The 27,851-nt window shown below is 42.2% G+C and overlaps 1 long non-coding RNA gene across 1 annotated transcript in view; it reads right to left on the bottom strand.

The window, feature by feature from the left end:
* The window catches only part of LOC136793821 (uncharacterized), a 117,732-nt gene that overhangs the window by 7,866 nt on the left and 82,015 nt on the right, over positions 1–27,851 (bottom strand). Inside the window, exon 2 of the long non-coding RNA XR_010839684.1 lies at positions 20,297–20,387. This is a non-coding gene — a long non-coding RNA (uncharacterized lncRNA). The remainder of the gene's footprint in view (positions 1–20,296; positions 20,388–27,851) is intronic.

Genomic DNA, 27,851 nt, shown 5'->3' with positions numbered 1-27,851 from the left:
ATGTTTCAAATGATAAAATAAAAAGACTTGAAACCCTAAGGAAAGAACCCTAAGGCACTGTGTAAAAAGAACTGGCAGACCTGAAAATGACCAAACAAAACTTCTAGATGTGAAAACATAAAATTCAGCAAATGAAAGAGATTAAAGATGACTGATGAGAACATAGATGTAAGGACATCATCCCAAATGTAGCAAGGAGAGATAAAGAGATGGATAAGATAAGAAAGAGGGTAAAAGAGATGAGAAGTTTAAAAATACATCTCACTGGAATCCCAGAAGGTGAGGAATTAGAGAATGAGGTAGAAGCAATAATCAATCAATGACTGAGAAACTGTGAGAACTGATGAAGGATGTGGGTATCAGTCAGGGTCTAGGCAAAAAGTCCTTGGAGCTTCTGATGGGGCCTCTCATGGACAGAACTCTGCTGGAAGTCAAAGGGCAAAGGAGGATGCAATCCACCCATTAGCCTTCCCAGATCAGGACCTTCAGGTGAAGGAGTGGTAATAGCTTCCACTGTAGCCCCAGGGTATTTTATCAGTTTTCCTGAACCCTGCCCCACCTTTGAAAATAGTCCCTAGGCAGTGTAAATAGGAGGTGTACTACTGCTTCCTGCCAGAACTTTGACAGCCTGATGGAGGGTGTGTGTGTGTGTGTGTGTGTGTGTGTGTGTGTGTGTGTGTGTGTGTGTGTGTGTGTGTGTGTGTGTGTGATTTATATAAGTAGAGAAAAAGACGCATGGGGGTGGAGGAGGGTCTACAAGTAAATATACCAAAATGTTATCATTTTGGTGATTTGTGGTTTTTTTTTTTCTTTTTTAGTTACTACCTTTTCTAATTCTTCTACAGTGAACATGGAGTACAATGAGGCAAAACATCCATCTTTTAATCAGGCTAAGTGTTCATAGAAAATCTGGATTCTTAATCAATTCATTCCCCACTAGACTGACATCAGCCCTAACCCAGACTCCCTGCCTGATATCAGAGCTAGAGACACAAATCAGTGATGTAGCTGGAAAAAAGAAGAAAAAAAAAAAAAGAAAAAAAAGAGGGAGGATTCAAATCAGGGATTGAGCCGTGGTTTGTAAATAGTGAATTTCTCATAGATAAGATTACACATAGCCTTGCTTAAACTCAGTAAAATATAATATCCCAAATAGGGCATGGCCAGGTTGTGAAGCTGGCATCCAGGCCTGTGAAAGACAACAAGAAATCCTATGAAACCTAAGTTGTATCTTAAAATAAGCTGCATCTTAGGTTTCATAGATGTAAGAATAAATTTTGTATTTTAAAAGACGACAGCTAAATTCTGCCTATCTTAAATGCTCCAAGAAATAGGGAGTTAAGACTTTACCTTGGCCAAAATTGAATTTTGAAGCTATATGTATAAATGCTTTCTAGGTTTGTTTATTAATCTACCCCCATAGCTATCATTGCTTGCAATTCAACTATCTGTACTGTGCGGCTTGGGGAGAAACCTGGCTTTTGATAGATTTCAGGCAAGTCCTCATTTCAGCTCTTGCTTCCTGGAATGTGACACAGTCCTTAGCCAACTGCAGTACCGTACTGGAAACTGGCTCGGATTCAGAGGAAAGAGCACCACCTACTGCAGTAACACTCAACTCTAACAGTTCACTGGGCATTTTCCCCAAAGGCCTTCCACTTGGTCATTCCAGCTCAGACTAGCTCTTGAGAATTAACAAGATTTCAGCTGGGGGTTGGAGGGAAGGGATTAGACTTTGAAGAGTCTGTCACAAATATTCAATGAATCACCAGCTTGGCTCAGTGCCACTTACTACCTTTCCATTCCACATCAGGACCATTAGAGAGAGAATCACACACACACACTTTTGTGGGGTGAGGGAGGAAGCACAAAATCAAAAGCCTCTAATATCTGTGGTGCTTTGCAATCCTCCGATGAGTCCTATTCCCATTCCTCACTTTAGCAATTTCTAAACTTCATCTCCCTTATTAGGTACCCTGTCTCACCATCTCCCCTCTTTCTGCACAGAGAGAAAAATGGGGACATGAAGAATCAGCTCCTTTCATTTCCTGCTCCCTGATCTCCACCTCCTTGCCTCCATTCCTAACCACACTTCTGTTCCTGTCAGCTGTTCCTCCTCTTGTCCAGGACTCACCCACTCCAACCTTTCCCACCTCTTCACTGATCTTACCCTGTCAAGGAAGGAAGGAAGGAAGGATGGAAAGAAAGGATGGAGGTAGGGGGGAGGGAAGGAGGAATGAGGGGGAAAGGAAGATGAAAAGAAATGAAATGCAAAGGGAAGGGAAGGGAAGCAAAGGAAAATGAAGGGACAGGAAGCTAAGGGAAGGGAAGCAAAGGGAAGCGAAGGGAAGGGAAGCGAAAGGAAGGGAAGGGAAGGCAAGGGAAGGGAAGGGAAATCTGCCTCAAGACAATAACTCTCTGATTTTTACTCAGTCTCCTTCCTCACCACTCTCCCCCAAGACTCCTACACAGGAGTGTGCTCTCTATTTGTTTCTCCATTTTCTCATCAATTATTCTTTTCTTTAAACATCATTATTGGAGTATAATTGCTTTATAATGTTGTGCTAGTTTCTGCTGTACAAAGTGAACCAGCTATATGCATACGTATATCCCCATATCCCCACTACCTTGCATCTCCCTCCCACCCTCCCTCTCCCACCCCTCTAGGTGGTCGCAAAGCATAGAGCTGATCTCCCTGTGCCATGCAGCTGCTTCCCATTACCTATGTATTTTACATTTGGTAGTGTACATATGTCAATGCTACTCTCTCACTTTGTCCCAGCCTACCCTTCCCCCTCCTTGTGTCCTCGAGTCCATTCTCTACATCTGTGTCTTTATTCCTGTCCTGCCCCTAGGTTCATCTTTTTTTTTTTTAAGATTCCGTATATATGTGTTAGCATACAGTATTTGTTTTTCTCTTTCTGACTTACTTCACTCTGTATGACAGTCTCTAGGTCCATCCACCTCACTACAGATAACTCAATTTTGTTTCATTTTATGGCTGAGTAACATTCCATTGTATATATGTGCCACACCTTCTTTATCCATTCCTCTGTCAATGGACACTTAGGTTGCTTCCATGTCCTGGCTATTGTAAACAGTGCTGCAATAAGCATTGTGGTACATGACTCTTTTTGAATTATGGTTTTCTCAGGGTATATGTCCAGTAGTGCGATTGCTGGGTTGTATGGTAGTTCAATTTTTAGTTGTTTAAGGAACCTTCATACTGTTCTCCATAGTGGCTGTACCAATTTACATTCCTACCAACAGGGCAAGAGGGTTCCCTTTTCTCCACACCCTCTCCAGCATTTATTGTTTGTAGATTTTTTGATGATGGCCGTTCTGACGGGTGTGAGGTGATACCTCATTGTAGTTTTGATTTGCATTTCTCTAATGATTAGTGATGTTGAGCATCCTTTCATGTGTTTGTTGGCAATCTGTATATCTTCTTTGGAGAAATGTCTATTTAGGTCTTCTGCCCATTTTTGGATTGGGTTGTTTATTTTTTTGATACTGAGCTGCTTGTATTTTTTGGAGACTAATCTTTTGTCAGTTTCTTCATTGGCAAATATTTTCTCCCATTCTGAGGGTTGTCTTTTCATCTTGTTTATGGTTTCCTTTGCTGTGCAAAAGCTTTTAAGTTTCATTAGGTCCCATTTGTTTATTTTTGGTTTTTTATTGCCATTTCTCTAGGAGGTGGGTCAAAAAGGATCTTGCTGTGATTTATGTCAAAGAGTGTTCTGCCTATGTTTTCCTCTAAGAGTTTGATAGTGTCTGGCCTTACATTTAGGTCTTTAATCCATTTTGAGTTTATTTTTTGTATGGTGTTAGGGAGTGTTCTAATTTCATTCTTTTACATGCAGCTGTCCAGTTTTCCCAGCACCACTTATTGAAGAGGCTGTCTTTTCTCCCTTGTATATTCTTGCCTCCTTTATCAAAAATAAGGTGACCATATGTGCATGGGTTTATCTCTGGGCTTTCTACCCTGTTCCATTGATCTATATTTCTGTTTTTGTGCAGTACCAGACTGTCTTGATTACTGTAGTTTTGTAGTATAGTCTGAAATCAGGGCGCCTGATTCCCCCAGCTCCGTTTTTCCTTCTCAAGATTATTTTGGCTATTTGGGATCTTTTGTGTTTCCATACAAATTGTGAAATTTTTTGTCCTAGTTCTGTGAAAATGCCAGTGGTAGTTTGATAGGGATTGCACTGAATCTGTAGATTGCTTTGGGTAGTATAGTTATTTTCACAATGTTGATTCTTCCAATCCAAGAACATAGTATATCTCTCCATCTGTTTGTATCATCTTTAATTTCTTTCATCATTGTCTTATAGTTTTCTGCATACAGATCTTTTGTCTCCTTAGGTAGGTTTATTCCTAGGTATTTTGTTCTTTTTGTTGCAATGGTAAATGGGAGTGTTCTCATCAATTATTCTTTCATCAACTCAATGAAATCCAGATTCAGCCTCTGCCACTTCACTGAACCCTAACTGAAGCATATTTATGCCATTGTATATGTGACACATCACACATGCCTGGCATATGGTAAAAGCTCAATATTAAACTTATCTGGCCAATCTCCCTCCTAACTGGTAAACTAGATGGAAGCTTTCCAGTTCTTCCTTTATTGACTTTTTTCCATCAGTAATGCCTCCTTCTCCGGCATCTCCACCATTGGCTTCCAGATCCCTTATCTCTCCTGGAGTTTCTCCTACCTTTGACAATTCCTTATGTCTCCTTTTCAGGCTCCTATCTCCCATGCCTTAAATCAGGACCACTCTGAGTCCTCATCTCTTAGCTGTATACTCGTGCTGAATGACTCTATCAACTCCCATAAAAGCAACTACTATCTTTATGATCATAAACATAATGTGGTGCAGTGATGACTAACAGGTCTATACTTGAGCCCCAGAGCTTTATCATTTTCATTTATTTGATAAATACATAATGAGTTTCTACTATGTGCCAGTTCTATAGCCCTCCCCACTGGGCATCTCCACTGGAATGATCCACAGCCATCTAAACTCAGCATGTCCAAAACTGAAATTGTCTCTCTAAACATACACACACACAATTATTCCCCCTTCTCTAGTTCCTATTTAAGCAATAGACACCACCCATCCACCAACTAAGCCAAGTGAGAAACTTAGTAACACTCTTAAAGTTGCTTTCCACCCACCCCCACACCCAAAAGAGTCACCATGTCCTGTGGATTCTACCTCCTAAATTCTCTAGAATCACTTCCTTCCTCTCCAGCCCACTGGCCCTGCCTCAGTTCACACTTCCTCCTTTCTCATCTAAGTTACTGCAATAATCTTTAACTGGCCTTCCATTTTAGTCTCTGTCCCTGTCAAGCCATTCTCCACCCTGGCCTTTCTAAAACATAGTTTAATAATAGCATTTCTCTGTCTAAAAAAACTCAGTGGATCTCACTGCCTCAGGATAAAATCCAAACCCATTAAAGGGCCAGTGATCTGGCTCCCACCTAGCTGTCAGTGTCACATCTCAACACCCACTCTCCCACATGTGTCCATGCTTGTGGTTACCCACATTCTCTCATCCTTCCAAGACTCTGTACATGCTGGGGTGTCTACTCAGACCCTCTTCACCCTCTTCCCTGTCTGTTCAGATTTGCTCACATTTCCAGACTCAGATCAACTGTCATCTCCTCTGGGATATTTTCTCAGCCTTCTCCTCACATCCTCAGTCTGAATTAAGTACTGCTTTCTTGGGAATCCCAAAGCACTCTGTACTTCCCTCTATCCTATAACCTATCACATTTTTGTAATTAATTATTTACACATTTATATCCTCTACATTTTAAGCTCCATTGAAAGCTCCCCAAGGCCAAAGATATTGATATCCAATATCAATAGTACTTATCACAGTGCCTGAAACATAGTAGGTATTTCAATAAGTGTCTGTCAAATAAATGTTCGTAGAGTGAAAGAATTATATTTCCCCAGGCCCCATCAGGGATGGCACCAATGAAGTCATATTAACAGTATTAACTCAAGTCCAGTGAACGAATCTAGGCTCTGCCTTTTAATGCTAGATCTCAGACTCTACAAATACACATGAACACAGACACAGACGTACACACAGTGAAATGTGCTCAGAAAAGAGCTGGCGTATGATTCATTTAGCCTGCATGGGGGTCTCTGTTACACGTGACCTCACCATGGCCTCCAGCAGTCACTGCTGCCACTTTCTGGTGCCCCACTGTTGCCCCAAAGCCTTCACGATGGTGGTCCTTAGCAAAGGAGGAGAGGAGGAGATCAGAGAAAGCCGGTCTCCTCTGTTAAAGGTGCACTGAAACAATACAGCTCATGCCACAGTTTTGTTACAGACCTGTGGGTAAACCATCTTTTTAACCACTAATCTGCACACCCCTGCTCTGCCTGGGTCCCCAGGTAGGATCAGTAGGGGTGATGTCGGAGAGAAATCTGAGTGATGGACACTGAGGTGACTCAGTCCCTTTTCCTTTCCAACAATTACAGTTCTTTACAGAGGAAGCTCATCTCCCAGGCTCCTCTCTCCCTCTGCCCTGCTCCAGCAGTTCATTGGAGATGGTTGATTCTCACCTACACCAACAGGGACAACTGTCCTCACCATAGCATGCAGCAGACACTGTGCTAGCACTGGGTGTAAACAGTGAAAAGGGAGACATGCCACCATGGAGGGAACAGGGCACTGAGGTGAGAGGTGGGGGCGCTGGAGCTGGACCACCTGGGTTCACAGCCTGGCTCTGCCTGTGTGACCTTGAGCAAGTCACTGTAAACTGGTGATACTGTAGTACCTACTTCATAGGATCATTATAATGAACAAGTTAATTCATGTTAAACACCACTGCCTGGCATATAGCAAGGACTCTATAAAAGTTATCCGCTATTATTATAGTCTGGTGGGAGATAGACAATAAAATAAAACAGACAAATAAGCCAAATAGTTACTGATTATAATAAGCGCCAAGAAGGAAATAAATAAGAAAGCGTAACAAAGAATAACAGGAGCCATGAGAGGACCAGAGAAGACTCTCCAAGGAGGGAGTTTAAGCTGAGCCCTGAAAGTTGAGAAGGAGCCAGCCACACAAATAACCAGGAGAAGAAAATTCCTGGTAGGGGGACAGAAGAAACAGCAGTGCAGAGTCCCTGAGATGGAGAGGAATTTGGTGAATCCTAACACTGAAAAGGGGCCTGTGAGCTGAGCAGACTGAGCCAGGCACAGAACAGCACGGGAGGAGAGAGGGAAGGTCCCACTGTGCAGGGCTGATGGGCTGTGAGGATATGGGGAGGGGGAAGGGTAAGCTGTGACGATGTGAGAGAGTGGAAGGGACACATACACACTACCAAATGTAAATTAGATAGCTAGTGGGAAGCAGCCGCATAGCACAGGGAGATCACCTCTGTGCTTTGTGACCACCTAGAGGGGTGGGATAGGGAGGGTGGGAGGGAGGGTGATGCAAGAGGGAAGAGATATGGGAACATATGTATATGTATAACTGATTCACTTTGTTGTAAAGGAGAAACTAACACACTATTGTAAAACAGTTATACCCAAATAAAGATGTTAAAAAAAAGAAAAAAGAAAAAAGAAAATTTCCATTTCATCTTCTGTTAAATGGAAAGCAATTGGAGGATTTTAAACCAGGGAGTGATGTTATCTTATCTATGTGTTTGAAGATAACTCTGACTAATGGACTTAAGGGTAAGCAAGAGTAGAAACAGGAGGATAATTAGGAGGCTACTGTGGTTTTCCAGGATAGAAATGATGGTGGCAGTGGAGATATAATGAATAAATCATGTAGAGTGTTATCTGCAAAGAAAATGCAGTGGTCTCTGCAACAGGACAGAACTGGCTGAGGCATTTAAGGTTAAGAGAAGGTAAAGTGACCTCCCTACTATAACCTGAAAGGGAATAGGCCTTTATTTGTAAACATGCTTTTCCATGGTAGACAAACCATCACTATTGTCCACAACACAAAGCAATGATTTACCGGGAGGCCACATGAGAAATAGCTCTGGGGTTGGTGGAAATGACTTTGTCCCAGGATAGATGCATAGATACCTCCTTTTCTTCCTGATCCATTTCCCTGCAACCAGTTCTTTAAGTCATCAAAATTATTTTAATAAATCTTCTAAATAATAAAAAAGCAAACAAAATAAATATTAGCTGTAAAAACCATGAAGGAATTAATTGACGTGTTTTAAGTTACTTATGAAGCAGTAGGTTTATATCTGATACGTTACATGTGTTTTTGTAGTACTTTGTGGACCCTTCCATAGTAAATAGATACAGCATATTTATGTATATTTTCTATAAATTGAAATGTAATTTTATATTAAATAATTATATTGATTTTACAATATATTCTCCTTTGTAAATATTGGTGACCATGTACATGGCTGGGGTTTTTTTTTAACAATATTTTTTTTTTTGGGTCGTGCCGCATGGCTTGTGGGCTCTCAGTTCAACCAGGGATTGAACCTGGGCCACAGCAGTGAAAGCCTGTAATCTTAACCACTAGGTCATCAGGCAACTCCCTACATAGTTGTTGTTATTTTTATATAGTTTTTTTTTTTTTTTTTTGGTTGTTTGGTTCTTTGTTGCTGTACACAGGATTTCTGTAGTTGCGGCGAGTGGGGGATACGCTTCGTTGTGGTGTGTGGGCTTCTGATTGAGGTGGCTTCTCTTGTTGCAGAGCACAGGCTCTAGGCGTGTGGGCTTCAGCTGTTGTGGCACATGGGCTCAGTAGTTGTGGCTCACAGGCTCTAGCGCGCAGGCTCAGTAGTAGTGGCACACAGGCTTAGTTGCTCCGCGGCATGTGGGATCTTCCCAGACCAGGGCTCATACCCATGTCCTCTGCATTGGCAGGTGTATTCTTAACCACTGCACCACCAGGGAAGTCCCCCTATGTGGTTGGTTTTTATGTTACATTCCTAGTCAAGAATGTAGGCCCAGAGAGTGAAATGAAATTTCCTTCATGAGAGTTTTTAGAAACCCACTCTGGCAAAAATGGGGCCTGCCTCCAGTCTCTACTTTTTCCTGGCTGGGATTCACACATAGCAGAGATTTTAAAGCCATTATTTAGTATCCTCTTCTCTCTGCTCCCAAATAATCGAAGCTTTCTCTTTCATAATCTCTTTCATCACTTAAAAAGTAGGGCCCATCTAAGAAAAGTATTACCAAAATATTGCAAGTAAAAGAAAAATCATCAAATCAAACCAACATTTATTTATCAAATACCTAATACTTGAACTCCCTTCTCTGTATATTCCACTTCCCAACTCCGTATTTCATTCCATTATTTTATAAAAATAAAGTTCATGTAGCATTGGTCCACATAAGAAAGTAAATCGTTTCTTAAATAGAGTAGAAGAGAGCTACAGTCAGAGAGAAATAAAGGAAAATAAAAGCACCCGAACTTAAGCGTCACTGGATCCCTGTCCACTTCTCTCATGATGGTTCTGAAGATAGAAATTGAAGGGAATTAATATTTGTTGAGAGTATAAACTTGGGGAACATTAAGCTAATGTGAAAGCTAATGACATTCTTACTAAGGTCATATTTCTTACCATCCAGAGAATAGGCAAATTCAGCAGATAAAGGAATAACACAATGAAGAGAATAAGCAGAGCCAGCACCAGGAGATAGGACAGAGTTTGTGAGAAGTCAAGTCAATTTTCATTTGTTCAGTCAGTGCACCAATGAAGACAAGCAGATGGGAAGCCAGCCAAGGGACTCAAGGTTAAAATGTATACTTTGAGTTAAACATTATGCAAACAATAATTTACAGGTACTTGGCTATTTAAAAATGTCTGAACTGGAAGGTTCTCAAATCCATTGCTGAGCTAAGAATTCTATGCACTAAGTTTATAAACATATATAAGCAGGGGAGAAACTGCATGTCTCCAAAATGGTCATCCTTCACGTCTATATGTGGAGGAAGATCTGCTTCTTAGCTGGCTGAGCTGATATTGAAGGATCCTTTTCACCCATTTGGTCAATATGCAAGAAGGCAGGCCTAACCAATTTTCTAAGATACTGACTCCTAGGGCCAGACTGGAAACTGGCCAAAAGTGCAGGGAAATTATCAAATCTAAGTGAAAGCAGATTCAAAATGGCTCTTTTTAAATGGGGCACATCATATTTAAAAGCCAAGAAAAAAAGTAGGTCAGGGAATGAGAGTAAGAGTGCAGAGGCATGTGACACTGTTAGAAATCCCACCAAAATAATAGGTTGCCCTTCTCCCAGAAAGTTTGAAGAAAGACCCAACTGGTCTCCCTTGCTTTTGCTCCCATGCCCCTGTAATCTATTCTCAACACATAATCTAAGTAATTCTATTAAACACAAGTCAGGTCATGTCCTCTATCTCATCTAAACCTACCAATAACTTCTGATCTCACTCAGAGTAACTGACAAATACTCCAGGGCCCCATGTGATGCTAAATGGTGCAGACCAGAACAGAAGACTTCATGGGACATTTCCCCCTTTTTTGGATCCCCAGCATCTGTATTTCCTTACAGTTTGGGGGAAATCACCCCGTGATATGGTACTTAGTAGGAAGCAGAGCCTATAGCAGTGGAAGAGGGACTGTTCCCTATCATCACTCTCTAACCATCAAAGCAATCACATGACTCAGGCTAGGCCAGTCCAGTTTGTGTTTCTGCATCACTCCCTCAAGATTTAAAGACAGAAACTGAGGGAGACCTTCAAGATGGCGGAAGAGTAAGACATGGAGATCACCTTCCTCCCCACAAATATATCAGAAATACATCTACATGTGGAACAACTCCTATAGAACACCTACTGAATGCTGGCAGAAGACCTCAGACCTCCCAAAAGGCAAGAAACTCCCCCACATACCTGGTTAGGGCAAAAGCAAAAAGAAAGAACAGAGACAAAAGAATAGGGATGGGACCTGCATCAGTGGGAGGGAGCCGTGAAGGAGGAAAAGTTTCCACACACTAGGAAGCCCCTTCGCAGGTGGAGACTGCAGGTGGCAGAGTGGGGGAGCTTCAGAGCCATGGAGGAGAGCGCAGCAACAGGGGTGCAGAGGAGAGATTGCCGCTCAGTGCCGATCGGTGCCGACCAGCACTCATCAGCCTGAGAGGCTTGCCTGCCCACCTGCCGGCCACTATGGGTGGGGGCTGGGAGCTGAAGCTCTGGCTTTGGAGGTAGGACCCCAGGGAGAGGACTGGGGTTGGCTGTGTGAACACAGCCTGAAGGGGGCTAGTGCGCCACAGCTAGCCAGGAGGGAATCCGACAAAAAGTCTGGAACTGCCAAAGAGGCAAGAGACTTGCCTCGGCTATCAGCGCAGACCCCAGAGACGGGCATGAAATGCTAAGTCTGCTGCTGCAGCCACCAACAAGCCTGTGTGCAAGCACAGGTCACTATGCACACCTCCCCTCCTTGGAGCCTGTGCAGCCCGCCATTGCCAGGGTCCCGTGATCCAGGGACAACTTCCCTGGGAGAACACACGGCGTGCCTCAGGCTAGTGCAACGTCATGCCGGCCTCTGCCCCCGCAGGCTTGCCCCGCGCTCCATATCACTCCCTCCCCCCGGCCTGAGTGAGCCAGAGCCCCCTAAACAGCCATTCCTTTAACCCCATCCTGTCTGAGCAGAAACAGATGCCCTCAGATGACTTACATGCAGAGGTGGGACCAAATCCAAAGCTGAAACCCAGGAGCTGTGCGAACAAAGAAAAAGGGAAATCTCTCCCAGCAGCCTCAGGAGCAGTGGATTAAATCTCCACAATCAACTTGATGTACCCTGCATCTGTGGAATACCTGAATAGAAAATGAATCATCCCAAAATTGAGGCGGTGGACTTTGGGAACAACGATATATACATATTTTTTCCTTTTTCTCTTTTTGCGAGTGTGTATGTGTATGCTTCTGTGTGTGATTTTGTCTGTATAGTTTTGCTTTTACCATTTGTCCTAGAGTTCTGTCTGTCCATTTTTTTGTTTTGTTTTTTGTTTGTATAGTTTTCAGTGCTTGTTATCATTGGTGGATTTATTTTTTGGTTTGGTTGCTCTCTTCTTTCATTCATTCTTTCTTTTTTTTATTACTTTTTAATTTTTTAAACTTTTAATAATTATTTTCAATTTTATAACTTTATTTTATTTTAGTTGTTTATTTCTTTTTTTCTCTCTTTTATTCTGAGCCGTGTGAATGACAGGGTCTTGGTGCTCTGGCCAGGTGTCAGGCCTCTGCCTCGAAGGTGGGAGAGCCAAGTTCACAACATTGGTTCACCAGAGACTCCCAGCTCCGTGTAATATCAAACGGCAAAAATCTCCCAGACATCTCCATCTCAATGCCGAGACCCAGCTCCACTCAACGACCAGCAAGATACAGTGCTGGACACCCTATGCCAAACAACTAGCAAGACAGGAACACAACCCCACCCATTAGCAGAAAGGCTGCCTAAAATCATAATAAGGTCACAGACACGCCAAAACACACCACCGGATGCAGACCTGCCCACCAGGAAGACAAGATCCAGCCTCATGCACCAGAACACAGGCAGTAGTCCCCTCCACCAGGAAGCCTACACAACCCACTGAACCTACCTTACCCACTGGGGGCAGACACCAAAAACAACAGGAACTAAGAACCTGCAGCCTGCGAAAAGGAGACCCCAAACACAATAAGTTAAGCAAAATGAGAAGACAGTGAAACACACAGCAGATGAAGGAGCAAGATAGAAACCCACCAGACCAAACAAATGAAGAGGAAATAAGCAGTCTACCTGAAAAAGAATTCAGAATAATGATACTAGAGATGATCCAAAATCTTGGACACAGAATGCAGAAAATATGAAAAAGGTTTAACAAGGACCTAAAAGAACTAAAGACCAAACAAACAATGATGAACAACACAATAAATGAAATTTAAATTTATCTAGAAGGAATCAATGCAGAATAACTGAGGAAGAAGAATGGATAAGTAACCTGGAAGATAAAATAGTGGAAATAACTACTGCAGAGCAGAATAAAGAAAAAAGAATGAAAAGAACTGAGGACAATCTCAGAGACCTCTGGGACAAAATTACGCACACCAACAATTGAATTATATGGGTCTCAGAAGAAGAAGAGAAAAAGAAAGGGAATGAGAAAATATTTGAAGAGATTAGAGTTGAAAATTCCTTAGTATGGGAAAGGAAATAGTCAATCAAATCCAAGAAGCACAGAGAGTCCCATACAGGATAAATACAAGGAGAAACACACCAAGACACATATTACTCAAACTATCAAAACTTAAATACAAAGAAAACATATTAAAAGCAGCAAGGGAAAAACAACAAATAACACACAAGGGAATCCCCATAAGGTTAACAGCTGATCTTTCAGCAGAAACTCTGCAAGCCAGAAGGGAGTGGCAGGACATATTTAAAGTGATGAAAGGGAAAAAGCTACAACCAAGATTACTCTACCCAGCAAGGACTTCATTCAGATTCGACGGACAAATTAGAACCCTTACAGACAAGCAAAAGCTATGAGAATTCAGCACCACCAAACCAGCTTTACAACAAATGCTAAAGGAACTTCTCTAGGCAGGAAACACAAGAGAAGGAAAAGACTACAATAACAAACCCAAAACAATTAAGAAAATGATAATAGGAACATACATATTGATAATTACCTTAAATGTAAATGGATTAAATGCTTCAACCAAAAGACATAGACTGGCTGAATTGATACAAAAACAAGACCTGTATATATGCTGTCTACAAGAGACCCACTTCAGACCTAGGGGCAGGTACATATTGAAAGTGAGGGGATGGAAAAAAAAAAGAAAGCTGGAGTAGCAATTCTCATATCAGACAAAATAGATTTTAAAATAAAGATTATTACAAGAGACAAAGAAGGACACTACATAAGGATTAAGGGATCAATCCAAGAAGAAGGTATACCAATTGTAAATATTTATACACCCAACATAGGAGCACCTCAATATATAAGGCAAATGCTCACAGCCATAAAAGGGGAAATCGACAGTAACACAATCATAGTAGGGGACTTTAACACCCCACTTTCACCAAGGAAACATCATCCAAAATGAAAATAAATAAGGAAACACAAGCTTTAAATGATACATTAAACAAGATGGACTTAACTGATATTTCTAGGACATTCCATCCCAAAACAACAGAATACACTTCTCAAGTGCTCATGGAACATTCTCCAGGATAGATCATATCTTGGGTCAGAAATCAAGCCTTGGTAAATTTAATAAAATTGAAATCGTATCAAGTATCTTTTCCGACCACAACACTATGAGACTAGATATCAATAACAGGAAAAAAAATCTGTAAAACATACAAACACATGGAGGCTAAACAATACACTACTAAATAACGAAGAGATCACTGAAGAAATCAAAAAATACCTAGAAACAAATGACAATGAAAACACGATGACCTAAAACCTATGAGATGCAACAGAAGTAGTTCTAAGAGGGAAGTTTATAGCAATACAATCCTACCTTAAGAAACAAGCAACATCTCAAATAAACAACCTAACCTTACACCTAAAGCAACTAGAGAAAGAAGAACAAAAAAACCCCAAGGTTAGCAGAAGGAAAGAGATCATAAAGATAAGATCAGAAATAAATGAAAAAGAAATGAAGGAAATAATAGCAAAGAGCAATAAAACTGAAAGCTGGTTCTTTGAGAAGATAAACAAATTTGATAAACCATTAGAATCAAGAAAGAAAGGGAAAAGACTCAAATGAATAGAATTAGAAATGAAAAAGGAGAAGTAACAACTGACACGGCAGCAATACAAAGGATCATGAGAGATTACTACAAGCAACTATATGCCAACAAAATGGACAACCTGGAAGAAAAGGACACATTCTTAGAAAAGCACAACCTTCCACGACTGAACCAGGAAGAAATAGAAAATATAAACAGATGAATGACAAGCATTGAAATTGAGACTGTGATTAAAAATCTTCCAACAAACGAAAGCCCAGGACCAGATGGCTTACAGGTGACTTCTATCAAACATTTAGAGAAGAGCTAACATCTATCCTTCTCAAACTCTTCCAACAGATAGCAGAGGGAGGAACACTCCCAAACTCATTCTACGAGGCCACCATTACCTGATACCAAAACCAGAGAAAGATGTCACAAAGAAAGAAAACTACAGGCCAATATCACAGATGAACATAGATGCAAAAATCCTCAACAAAATACTAGCAAACAGAACCCAACACCACATTAAAAGGATCATACACCATGATCAAGTGGGGTTTATCCCAGGAATGCAAGGATTCTTCAATATATGCAAATCAATCAATGTGATATACCATATTAACAAACTGAAGGAAAAAAACTCTATGATCATCTCAATAGATGCAGAAAAAGCTTTTGACAAAATTCAACACCCATTTATGATAAAACCCTCCAGAAAGAAGGCATAGAGGGAACTTATCTCAACACAATAAAGGCCATATATGACAAATCCACAGCTAACATTATCCTCGATGGTGAAAAACTGAAACCATTTTCACTAAGATCAGGAACAAGACAAGGTTGCTCACTCTCACCACTATTATTTAACATTGCTTTGGAAGTTTTAGCCAAAGCAATCAGAAGAAAAAGAAATAAAAGGAATCCAAATTGGAAAAGAAGAAGTAAAGCTGTCACTGTTTGCAGATGACATGATACTATACATAGAGAATACTAAGGATGCTACCAGAAAACTACTAGAACTAATCAATGAATTTGGTAAAGTAGCAGGATACAAAAATAATGCACAGAAATCTCTCGCATTCCCGTACACTAATGATGAGAAATCTGAAAGACAAATTAAGGAAACACTCCCATTTACCATTGCAACAAAAAGAACAAAATACCTAGGAATAAACCTACCTAAGGAGACAAAAGATCTGTATGCAGAAAACTATAAGACAATGATGAAAGAAATTAAAGATGATACAAATTGATGGAGAGATATACCATGTTCTTGGATTGGAAGATTCAACATTGTGAAAATGACTATACCACCTAAAGCAATCTACAGATTCAGTGCAATCCCTATCAAACTACCACTAGCATGATCACAGAACTAGGACAAAAAATCTCACAATTTGTATGGAAACACAAAAGACCACAAACAGCCAAAGTAGTCTTGAGAAGGAAAAACGAAGCTGGGAGAATCAGGCTCTCTGACTTCAGATTATACTACAAAGTTACAGTAATCAAGACAGTCTGGTACTGGCACAAAAACAGAAATATAGGTCAATGGAACAGGATAGAAAGCCCAGAGATAAACCCACACACATATGGTCACCTTATCTTTGATAAAGGAGGCAAGAATATACAATGGAGAAAAGACAGCCTCTTCAATAAGTGGTGCTGGGAAAACTGGACAGCTACCTGTAAAAGAATGAAATTAGAACACTCCCTAACACCATACACAAAAATAAACTCAAAATGTGTTAAAGACCTAAATGTAAGGCCAGACACTATCAAACTCTTAGAGGAAAACATAGGCAGAACACTCTATGACATGAATTGCAGCAAGATCCTTTTTGACCCACCTCCTAGAGAAATGGAAATAAAAACAAAAATAAACTAATGTGACCTAATGAAACTTTTTTTGCACAGCAAAGGAAACCATAAACAAGACAAAAAGACAACATTCAGAATGGGAGACAATATTTGCAAATGAAGCAACTGACAAAGGATTAATCTCCAAAATTTACAAGCAGCTCATGCAGCTCAACATCAAAAAAACAAACAACCCAATCCAAAAATGGGCAGAAGACCTAAATAGACATTTCTCCAAAGAAGATATACAAATTGCCAACAAACACATGAAAGAATGCTCAACGTCATTAATCATTAGAGAAATGCAAATCAAAAGTACAATGAGTTATCACCTCACAGCAGTCAGAACGGCCATCATCAAAAAATCTACAAACAATAAATGCTGGAGAGGGTGTGAAGTGGGAACCCTCTAGCACTGTTGGTGGGAATGTAAATTGGTACAGCCACTATGGAGAACAGTATGAAGGTTCCTTAAAAAACTAAAAATAGAACTACAATACGACCCAGCAATCCCACTACTGGGCATATACCCAGAGAAAACCAGAATTCGAAAAGAGTCATGTACCACAATGTTCATTGAAGCTCTATTTACAATAGCCAGGACTTGGAAGCAAACTAAGTGTCCATTGACAGAGGAATGGATAAAGAAGATGTGGCACATATATACAATGGAATGTTACTCAGCCATAAAATGAAACAAATTGAGTTATTTGTATGAGGTGGATGGACCTAGAGACTGTCATACAGAGTGAAGTAAGTAAGAAAGAGAAAAACAAATACTGTATGCTAACACATATATACGGAATCTAAAAAAAAAAAAATTTGTTCTGAGGAACCTAGGGGCAGGACAGGAATAAAGACGTAGATGTAGAGAACGGACTTGAGGGCACGGGGAGGGGGAAGGGTAAGCTGGGATGAAGTGAGAGAGTGGCGTGGACATATATACACTACCAAATGTAAAATAGATAGCTAGTGGGAAGCAGCAGCATAGCACAGGGAGATCAGCTTGGTGCTTTGTGACCACCTAGAGGGGTGGGATAGGGAGGGTGGGAAGGAGACGCAAGATGGAGGAGATATCGGGATATATGTATATGTATAGCTGATTCACTTTGTTATAAAGCAGAGACTAACACACCATTGTAAAGCAATTATACTCCAATAAAGATGTTGAAATAAATAAATAAATAAAGACAGAAACTATTTGCAACAATGGAATCAAGGATGCAGCAGCTATCACGTTCCATATGGTGGCTACAGCACCACCAACAGCAAGTTGTCTATCTTCAGTGGTGCCCACAGGAGCATGCCAACCAGACCACTGGTGTACGACCCCGGCAGTGTCCTTTTCTGTTTTTTTAAATATTTATTTATTTATTTATTTGGCTGCACCAGCTCTCAGTTGTGGCACACAGGATATTTAGTTGCAGCATGCAGGCTCTTAGTTGTGGCTTGCAGGATCTAGTCCCCTGACCAGGAATCGAACCCATGCCCCCTGCCTTGGGAGCATGGAGTCTTGGCCACTGGAGTACCAGGGAAGTCCCCCTGGCAGCATTCTTGCTTGCTGAGCTTTCTTTGATTCCTGCCCATTTTCTGAGCCTGGTTCTAAAGCTTCTCCTTTAATTCTGAGAGTTACTTATGGCCCTCCAGTAAACTCCTTTTCTGCTTAGATTAGCCAAAGTCATTTTCTGTTGTTTACAACGAAGAATCATGACCAGTAAGAAGAGCTTTGTTGCACGTTTATGAATCTCTGAATATGGAAGGTAAGGCCTAGAGTCTAGTAGGGTACAGGGATAATAAAGTGGACAGAGCTGAGTTTCTTGGGACACCAAAGGGAGGTGGCCTGGGGTGCAATCTTAAGGAAAAGAGAGAAGTCTGGTTAGTAGAGCTGAAGAGCCTGTGGAAGAAAGGGAACAGGAAAAAATCCCAAGGAGAAAAAAGAAAAAAGGCAGGGCTTCCCTGGTGGCACTGTGGTTAAGAATCCGCCTGCCGGGCTTCCCTGGTGGCGCAGTGGTTGAGAGTCCGCCTGCCGATGCAGGGGACACGGGTTCGTGCCCCGGTCCGGGAAGATCCCACGTGCCGTGGAGCAGCTGGGCCCGTGAGCCATGGCCGCTGAGCCTGCGCGTCCGGAGCCTGTGCTCCGCAATGGGAGAGGCCACAACAGTGAGAGGCCCGCGTACCGCAAAAAAAAAAAAAAAAAAAAAAAAAAACTGAAGAATCCGCCTGCCAATTCAGGGGACACGGGTTCAAGCCCTGGTACGGGAAGATCCCACATGCCACAGAGCAACTAAGCCCATGCGCCACAACTACTGAGCCTGCACTCCAGAGCCCGCGAGCCACAACTGCTAAGCCCAAGTGCTACAACTACTGGAGCCCGTGCTCCACAAGAGAAGCCACCGCAACGAGAAGCCTGTGCACCGCGACAAAGAGTGGCTCCCGTTCGCCGCAACTAGAGAAAGCCTGCGCAGCAACAAAGACCCAATGTAGCCAAAAATAAATAAATATTTTTTTTAAAAGAAAAGAAAGAAAAAGGGCAAAGGAAAGTGAAATGATAAAGAAATACTTTATCAAAAAAGCTTAATCTAAACAGACTCACTGTTTAGAATCCCACCTCCTTCCTTGAATCTGCTCTGCCCATAGTTTCTTTTCTTACTGGAACTGCTCTTGTGAGGTTTGCAGTTCCAAAGCCTCGGGTGAGATGCCATTTGCTATAGCTGAATTTTTTTAAAAGTCAAACCCTAAGTAAATCTGACAATTTTTTTTTAAAGTGGAATATGAAGCATGGGTTATGCTTCTACAGGACCATCGATGAGTTTTGTTGTTTGGTTGAGTATTTAATGTATTTTACTGCTTGCTGGTCGTTATTCAGAGATCGATTAACTGAAGCATGAAACTTTGGAAAAATCAACAAAGAATGCTCTATTGATAACATTTATGAGGTGAGTAGTGATAGGAATTCCATAAATCCCACATGGAAGTCTGTATTATTCCAGTCTCCCCTCCTGGATTCCTCTCCATCCCTGTCCGTGTCTCTCTATTCCTCGTCTTTTCTCCATGTTTCTCTCTCCCTCAGCCTGTGTGTGTCTGTCTGCATCTGTTCCTGCTTTGTCAATTCCCCATCTCATGTTCAAAAAGGGTTTACTGTACCTCACGAAAATGCATAAAATATAGCAAGATAACATAGACTCAAAGTAGAGGAGAAAGGAAAGGAAAACCACAAAGTAGGGTCAGAAATGAGACTAATACAAAATTGCAGACTATGAAGCCCTCCTCTCAAGCTGTGGGTGCCATAAGTATCCTCTACGTTCTCCAGCAGTCATTCCAAAGACGGAAATATAATTTAGTGTCCATAAGATCAAATTATACCAATTGCTCAAGCTTCCTAAATCTGCATGATAACACAATTTATGAAAACGACGCGTCACAATAACACAATTGTCAGCAAATTCCTCCATCTCACAAATGGCCCTGCCACACTTAAGAAGCAGAAATCCAGGGCTTCCCTGGTGGCGCAGTGGTTGAGAATCCGCCTGCCGATGCAGGAGACACGGGTTCGTGCCCTGGTCCGGGAAGATCCCACATGCCGCGGAGCGACTAAGCCCTTGAGCCATGGCCGCTGGGCCTGCGCGTCCGGAGCCTGTGCTCCGCAACGGGAGAGGCCACAACAGTGAGAGGCCCGCATACCGAAAAAAAAAAAAAATGAAGCAGAAATCCCTGACAGAGAGTTCACTCACCTTCCCTGGCTGGAAGCGGTGGTTTCCCAGTGTGCTTGATGGGAGTATTACTTCACACAGCAGCTAATAAATTTGTGGAATTCATTACCCCCTGGAGAAGGTGCAGGAAGGAAATAGAAATGGATTAAAAAGGGGTTCGTCAAATTTATAAATGGTGAAGCCATAAATAGCTCTTACTTTGTTTGCATTTAATAATATTTCATTTTGTGACCGACCCCACCCCCATACCAGTTATTCTAAAGTACAATCTTACAGCTCCTTACCCCTTTCTCCAGTAAGATTTCTGATGAGATATATAACACAATATATACTTATGTCTAGAAATATTATATTTTTAATTCTTTGTTAGTAGAAGTATATTTCAAATTTGAGTAGCTTTGTTTAAATATAGATAAGATGCTTTAAAAGTCTTTACATTTTCAGTGTATTTTATAACTCTACACAACACATAACTAAATCAATAATTCCAATGCTGCAGTTCCAACTTATACCCTGATTTAGAACAAATTCATCATGCTTTGACAACCCAACTGAAGTAAACCTGGCCCTGGGAACATTATGGAAACTTTTTTACTGCTCAAGGCCCAAAAGGGAGTGAGGAAGGTAACTGGGGTTGGATTAAGCTTGAGCAGCACTTTGCCTGGGCAAGGAGAAAGTGAGGTTCTGTGGTTTTGTGTAGCAGCTGGTGCCTCTCTATCCTACGATCCTGCCTGCCTGAAAGAGGGGAGATACGCAGTCAGTGCTTGCAGGGAACCAGCACGGCTACAGCTGACCCCTTCCAGGAGTCACCCATCGGTGTGACCGATGCGGCAGTTCTGGGAACCAGGCCCTCTTCAGCCAGAGCTGGGCTTTCCTTATCCTCTCAAAAGCCTCTGAGCATAAAAATGAGAGACAGGGTTCTGCTGAGCTTCAGGTCACTTTCTTATCTTCAGTTTGGGGAAATTCTGGAGAATTTACCAAGTCTCTGAGCAGCTGGGGAAAAGTAGCCAGAAGCCACTAGATTCACTGTCTTTTCAGAGAAAGAACTTCTGGGCACCCTGGGAAGGAATTGATATCAAAGTGTCCGGTTTATACCAGGGAGAACTGAGGCTTATGTGCATGGGGTTCTTTGGGCCTTTAAATTCCAGGAGTTATTTTTTAGAATGATTTTGGAGGTGGGAATGAGGGTAGTAAAAATAGTTTTGCTGCCATAAACATCTTCTCTTTGTTGTGTTCGGATTTTTGATAACTGTCACCAACACTGCAGAAGCAGGTCTTGAGACCTAGAGGTGGAAAACTCCCTCAGCCTGAGGCTGACAGCAGCCGTGAAGGACTCTTCCAGGTCAGCAATTTCTTCAGTGAATCAAAGGAATGAGGAGAAGAGGAATGGAGCCAAGGCCCGAGCAGTCTACAGTGACTCTGCAGTGATCAGCAGACCCACCATGACCCAATGCAAACTCCTGACCCCACTGAGGCACTCTTTGCAGGCACATCCTGCAAAGAGGATGCATTTTACATGCAAATCATGCAGGGTGCAGAGCTCTCCCACACGTTCTTTGTGCCCTGTGGAGCAAATGGCTAACACTGGCGGTAAAATGGGACAGTTCCATTAGTGTTCCACATATATATTTAATTGTCAGCATTACAATAGCTTTAACTACAAATAAGCACAATCTCATTGCCCATCAATTGTTTGACGGGAAGAAAAAGGTAGTTTGGAGATGATTTTGAGATGAGAAACATCATTATCATCTTTTTGTGTAAGGTTTTGTTTTCATTCTTCACTTCCCTCATCCTTTGCTCAGTGCTTATTTTTTCTACAAATTCAATATCAAAATACTACCGCCACTACAAGATATTCTAGCATTCCTCTGAGTCCCGAGGGGTTCATTTACTAATTCCAGATAGCTGTAGTAGTATTTTTTTTTCTTTTCTCAAAACACATTTATATCTCTTAATTCCTTCATCCTCTTAAGAATGCCTTGGGCTTGGAGAGTTGGCAAGAACACTATTTGCAAATGAGGAAACTGAGGCACAGAATTGCAAATTGAGTTGTTCAGCAATTGACTGGCAGTGATAGAGCTGATTCCCAATAATCTGCAGAGTATCATGTTCAATTTTGCTCATGTGGCTAGAAAATCTTTGGACATATTAATCAATGAGTATAGAGAATTCCTCATAGTTCCTTTTCCCTTTATTCAAGCAAATAGCAGAGCTCTCTGCTCAGTACCCCAGGGTAGGTATGTGGTTCAAAAAGTAAAATTAGCACTGGAGAATTCCACGAGTTTCTGGAAGAAGTAGGAAGGAAAGTAGAAGAGCAGAGATGGGGTGTTGGAAAGGTGCAGCAGAGACTTAAGAGGATGGAGAAGCATGGAAAGAGAAGACTGCCCTCAGACCAGAAAAGGACTCCCTGAGGTGCGGGAAGAGCGGGAAGAGAGGGCTGTGTCTCAAATCAGCAGGGATCCAGACCCCCACTTCCTGGCACTGCAACCAAGGAGGAGGCCAGACCCCAAGAGAAAGGGCTGTGTGAGGTTCACACCCTGGACTCAACAAAGATTTTCAGAGCCCCGGCATATTCAGGAAATAACAGTGTCCCAACAACTGAAAGGCCCATGAGGACAAAGACATAGGATGTCTCAGTTTAGAGACGATGAGCAATCACAGAGGTCCCCACAATTCTCGCCATGTCCCAAACTCAGCACTGAGTAATACCTGGATCATTGACCCAAGTCCATGAGGCAGAGGCTGGGGGGCAGGGGGCAGTGTAAAGGGGGAATCCTCAGAATAGATATTAAGTATCTATCAGAGGAAGAGTGACTCTGACTTACAGGATATAAAGTAAGTGATATTTCACACACCTGAGTTTGAGGCTGAGCTTTAAACTTGTAATATTTGTTTTGGGTTGGGCTGTACCCTGCAGGCCAATAAGGCCTGCACTTGCTCAGCTTTAAGCCTGAAGAAAGAGCCCGGAGTCAGCAACAGAGACCTCAATGGTTTAATGAATGGGGAAGCTTACACGTCTGAAGCAAGGTCCTGGAGCAACATCCCACCATATGTGTGGTGGATGGCGGCAGGCAGGATGTGGAGACAGTCTTCGCTCCCAGGGAGAAGGCGAGACTATCAGTTATAGGGGAATTGATGTCAGGTGGGCTCATTAGTTACCAGGGAAACCAGTAGAAGGGCACGCCCCTCACCACCCCTTTGATAAGAACAATCACCAGCTGGGGCGTGGGGCAAGTATGTACGAAGGTCAGTCACATGAATAGGGTGTGGGTGAAGCAGGGACTGGTGGAGCAGGGGGTGTACAGAGAACAAGAGAACAGCCATCTTGAGGGGCCTGACCATACATTTTGGTACCAGCAACATTCTTGAACCAGGGAGAGTCTTAGGAAAAAGAAGTGAAAATTTCTCTAGACTCTTCCATCCTGAAATGCTGGTGCCCCTCCAGGGCTTTCCTCTACTGCCTCCTGGCTCCAGGGCTGCATCTTCCTAGATGCTTGCTCAAGGCACACCTTCCACTACCACCATTAACACACCACCCTAGAATACCAACTAGATTATTTAATAATCTTCATCATTCTTCTCTCCACCCAACTCCTAGGAGCTATAACACCCAAAGCACAACTTCCACCAGAAAGAACAGATGTCCCTGCAGAAATTCTCAAATAAGGATGTAAGAGTAGGGATCCAGATGTAGGAATCTAAATAGAATGATAAGAATAGAAGTGAGGCATGAGGTTCTTATGTTTACCAAAATGGACATGGTAGGAATAGCTCAAGAAGAGCATCTTCAAAATCAGGGCATGATTGTTAGGGTGCTGTAGACACATAAGCCATGCAGGACAAAAGGCTCAGAACCACTGCATTATGTTAACTCGTAAAAAGCTTTGGGACTATGGAAAGCCAGGAGAGCAAGGAAGATCCCAGCTCTACCATTTATTTACATTGTGCAAGTTAGGACAAGCATCACAGGTCATTGTTATCTCACAGGATGATACTAATATTAGCAACAGCAGCATCTCATCATTATCATTTCTATACTACCACTTACAGGTAATTCTTAATTGAGAATTTATCATAGAATAGGTATTGTTTTAAGCTACACACAAACTGTTTCTAGAATTATTTTTATTCCTAGTTTCTTATGAGGAAACTAAGGTTTTATTCCTAGTTTCAAATGAGGAAACTAAGGTACAGAGAGGTTTAACGGCTTGCCCACACAGACACAGTTGTAGACACAGAGTAAACCCTGTGTGTGAAGTGAGGGCTCTGAACCACTCTACTGTCCTGTGCATAGAGGGGTTAAGAGGATTACAGGACAGTGTCACACACATATTAAGCCATGCCAAGGGGATATAATCATAAGAAAACCAGGTTCCTTCCCAATTCATGATGTATTGGTCAGGGTTCTTGGTTGTAAAGAGGCAACATACCTCTGAAATCTAAGCAGCAGGGAGTTTACCCAAAGGATATCTAGTGACTCAGAACCATGGAAGGCCTGGCCAACAAGACTTGGGTGAACAGTAATGGCAGGGAGGCATAGTGAAGACCCTGCCATAAGAACAATCTACTCAGGACCCACCACCAGCCCTGTTGACTCCAGCCACTGACAAAAGCTCCACAGAGCTTTGCAGCCCACAGACCCTCCCTGCCATGCTGCCTGACTCTAACACAGTGAAAGCCACCGGACAGAAGGTCTGTCTAACACCCAGCCCCCTGCCCTGCATCTTTTGTCTCTCCTTCAAGTTCTAAGGGCTCAGTCAAAAGCAGTTGATGCACCACACTTAGGTCACAGGCTCACTCCTTATCTTGCTAGGGATCTATCACAGTCAGCTATTGCCACAATAATGCTGCATAACAAACCACCCCAAAACTCAAGAGCTTGTGTCAATAAGCATCTGCTTTTCTGGCTCACTACAGGTCAGCTGGGGTAGCTCTGCTTTAGACTGCAGATCAGCGGGGATCAGGTCTGCTCCTTGAGTCTCCCATCCTCCTTATTGGCTATAAGGGGCATGATTTTCTCAGGTACAACATCCTCAGTGCAAGAGCATAGCTGAAACACATGATGCCTCTTGAGGCCCTGGTTTCAAACTAGCATATTGCCACTTCTATCTATATCCCATTGGCCAAAGAAAGCCATGTGACCAATCCCAACATCAACAGATTAGGGAAGTGCACTCTCCTCACTTAATGGGAGGGACCACAAAGTCACATGACAAAGGGCATGGGTGTATATAATTCTAATGAGGGAGGGTATAATATATTGTGAATTCACTCTATCACTTAGGCCAAAAAGAAGGGATATGTTTCCACTCACCAAAAAGTAGAAATGGTGTTCAGCTTCTACCCAGCCAAGATCAGCTTCTACTCAGCCCACTACTCATTTAAACAGGGAGGCCTTCTGGAGACAAGGGGATTAGACTGAGGAACCTCAGAAACGAGGAATCCTCCCACTTCATATGATGAGTTACAATCCCAGCACAAGGTCCAACTTAGAATCAAGATTCTATTGTAAGCTTTTGAAGATGTGTACTTATTTGGTATGTTTCAGCTTGTGATACCCATCAATTGTGTTATTTCCCTGGATGATTCTTTTTTCAATTCGTATTAGAAATGACAGCTCTTTTATTAAAAAGCAAGAAATTTTATATTGAAGGAAAATACAAGCAACAGTAACCAGGTAATAAAGGATATGAAAGTCCTATCTTGCAATAAGAGAAGAACTAACCACATCTTTAGAAGATCTGCAGTTTAAGTGGTTTATTAAATCTGACACCAGGCCGGCAATTACCACCAATTATTTGGTCATTGTGTCAGTTCCATTTAAAGTGAGAAAGTTACTGATGGCAACAGCTTATTTTTAATAACTGATTTCAGAGAAAACCATTTCGTGTCCAATTGCTACTTCCTGACCTCCTGAGCTCCAAAGAAAATACTCGTACCTGTGGGGTCCCCAACCCAGGAGAACAGTCACAAGATGCTATTGCAGGCTGACAATAAGTTATGAATTCCCTCATCTGCTCATCCATCCTACAAACACATGGGTGCAACCACTTGATGCTAGCCCCTGCAGCAAATTCCTCCTAAATATGCCACATTCATCTAAAATGCTGAGCCTGAAAACTCCCACCACCATTATGAAGACGAGTTCATCCTTGGAGCAGGAAGAGATTTCACAGTTTCTTGTGGGGTGGTGATTATGCGTGAGGAAATGCAGTTTTCCAGGTCTATAAATCAACCCCCACTTTACTCATTTAATAAAGAGTTGAGTGTTTTTGTTTGATTGCCTTTGTTTAAATTTGTGTTCCTTGGGATGAACAAATGGCTCTCAAGTCCCAGGAACACTGGCAGGACAGCATCTTACTTGCACAGGCTAGTGCATGCCATTGGGGGAATAACTCCCATCTTAAGTTGCCCAACTTAAATGAAGTCACATTTTTAAAATCCACATTTCTTTCAATTTTAAAGCCCCACCTCCTGTAAATTACATGAAATTTATATAATTTAGGGACTAAGTATTTTATACCTTAATATACTTCTCTTCTACTTCTAGGCACTTGTGTTTAATATTATGTTCAAGCCTCCCCCCCACTCCCCAAGTTCCTTGCTTGACTTGACTTCTTTTATTCTCTGACTCCCTTAACTTACTATTATGATTCTAGAATCTAAACAACAGCAACAACGAAAACCCGGAAAGCATAAATTTAAGATGTTTTAACCATCCAATCTACCAAGATGTCTGGATAGATAAGGTGTCCAGATTCAAGTTTGGTGTAGAGTAACTACTGGTAAGAGATGAGACTGAGGCCATCTTTTTCAAATGTTGTCAATTTTGATGGAGTAGGAGAGAAGGGAGAGATGGGGGAAGAAGGAAGACATTAGGGGAATCCTACATATTCTTCTTTTTATTTATTTATTTATTCTATTTTTGGCTGCGTTGGGTCTCCGTTGCTGCTCACAGGTTTTCTCTAGTTGCGGCGAGCGGGGGCTACTCTTCGCTGCAGCGCGTGTGCTTCTCACGACAGTGGCTTCTCTTGTTGCGGAGCGTGGGCTCTCGAGTGCAGGCTCAGTAGCTGTGGCGCACGGGCTTAATTGCTCCATGGCATGTGGGATCTTCCCGGACCAGGGCTCGAACCCGTGTCCGCTGCATCGGCAGGCGGATTCTCAACCACTGCGCCACCAGGGAAGTCCCTGGATATTATTATTATTATTTTATTTTATTTATTTTTTTTTTTTTTTGCGGTACGCAGGCCTCTCACTGTTGTGGCCTCTCCCGTTGCGGAGCACAGGCTCCAGACGCGCAGGCTCAGCGGCCATGGCCTACGGGCCCAGCAGCTCCGCAGTATGTGGGATCTTCCTGGACCGGGGCACGAACCCGTGTCCCCTGCATCGGCAGGCGGACTCTCAACCACTGCGCCACCAGGGAAGCCCCCCTGGATATTCTTATTCAAACAGACAAGCAAACACAAAGACTGAGAGGACCTTTAAAACCTTGTGGTAAAGGCTTCTCACTTGAGGAAACACATGTCATCATCTGCCTTGAGTTCTGAGCCTCTGTTTCTTCAGCATGAGCACA

This window comes from Kogia breviceps, chromosome 3, assembly GCF_026419965.1.
Source record: "Kogia breviceps isolate mKogBre1 chromosome 3, mKogBre1 haplotype 1, whole genome shotgun sequence".
NCBI classification, from domain to species: Eukaryota; Metazoa; Chordata; class Mammalia; order Artiodactyla; family Physeteridae; genus Kogia; species Kogia breviceps.
Note: the sequence above shows the minus strand (reverse complement) of the source record. Positions and strands in the feature narration are given on the sequence as shown.